Consider the following 1,573-nt stretch of genomic DNA (forward strand, 5'->3'; position numbering starts at 1 on the left):
ATTAATGTTAGAAAGTCTAGAAACTGAGAAAATAGATGTGTTGATGTTGTTGATGAAAGTGGCAGCACAGCAAAATTTGACAAAAAAAAAGAAAAAAAATTAGAGAAACTAAAAGATCAACCAAGCAAAACAGCTGGTTTAGAAACTGTATTGTCTTTAGCAGTAGGCTGTAGAGTAATGCTAAGACGTAACATTGATGTCACTGTAGGATTAGTTAATGGTGCCACTGGTAGAGTAATGGGTATTTATGCTACACGTATATCAATCAAATTTGATCATATTGATGTACCTTGTGACATAGAAAGGGTTACATCTAGATTTATGCTATCTAAGAATTTGTATATACATAGGAAACAGTTTCCCCTTATACTTTCTTATGCTATTACTATACATAAATGTCAGGGCCTCACTAGATACAGCCATTATTGATTTATCTACTGATGTTTTTGGGGATGGTATGGCATATGTTGCATTGTCTCGTGCATGCACATTAAATGGATTACATTTATCATTTGATCCTCTCTCTGTTAAAGTTAGTAATCTGTTCATTAATGAAATTAACAGGCTGAAAAGTAAATTTCGAAAAGACTGACCTCAAATCAAGAAAAGTAAAGGAAAGAAGAGAAAGATTCCAGTGACTGGTATAATTGATGATGGTGAACCTTGTAGTAAGAATGCCAAGGTGTCTGTAAGTCATGTACAAAGTACTAGTAACAGTACCGTTAGTAGCAATAAATGAAAGAGTACTGATTCACAAAAATCTAATCGCCCCAAAAAGAGTAAAATATGTGATGATAATGCTTTATATAAGCCTTGCACCAAAAAAAGAAAAGTTGATGTAGACAGTAGTGCTGACAATAGTTGCCTCGCCCAGAAACAGATGATAAATAAATTGTTTCAATTAATTTGAAAGACCTAAAAACCAAATTTTATGTCAAAGATGAGGATAGTTGTAATAGTCTCATTGTATCTATAAAACTCTCAAACATTAAATGTAAACCAAAAGATGATAAAACCAAGTGTGTTGTAAAAAATGACCATTGTAGTAGTGGTCTGATTGTATCTATGAAACTCTCAAGCATTAAATTAAAGACAAGTATTCCAAAAAAAGATGATGTCATCTTTACTTATGAAGAGCCTTCTAATCCAGATAATGTAAGGAGACAAAGGGATTATGTTTATTACCGTGCAAATGAAGATGTTCAAAGGTGGTGTGAGATATTGAACCTTAAGTTTGTAACAGCTGCTAGAATCTTAACTGGCAGTCCAACAACACCACTGTCAGATGAGAGTTCCTAATAGTACTCTTGATGTCCCTGGTGATGTTTATTTTATGCCCTTTCATATCTCATTACTGGGTCAATTTCTCAGCATTATTAATTACGTAGAGCAATTGTTAGTAATATGCCAAACTTTGAAGAAGAATTGTTTAATAGTACATTAAGTGCAACCAGATATTCAAGCATATATGATTACATAAACAAGTCAAAAATGTATAGAAATTATGTGTGGGCCACTGACACAGAGATTATTACACTCACAGCATTATTAGGTATAACCATATATTCATATT

This window comes from Amphimedon queenslandica, unplaced genomic scaffold (genome assembly GCF_000090795.2).
Source record: "Amphimedon queenslandica unplaced genomic scaffold, v1.1 AMPQUscaffold_13193, whole genome shotgun sequence".
Lineage (NCBI taxonomy): Eukaryota > Metazoa > Porifera > Demospongiae > Haplosclerida > Niphatidae > Amphimedon > Amphimedon queenslandica.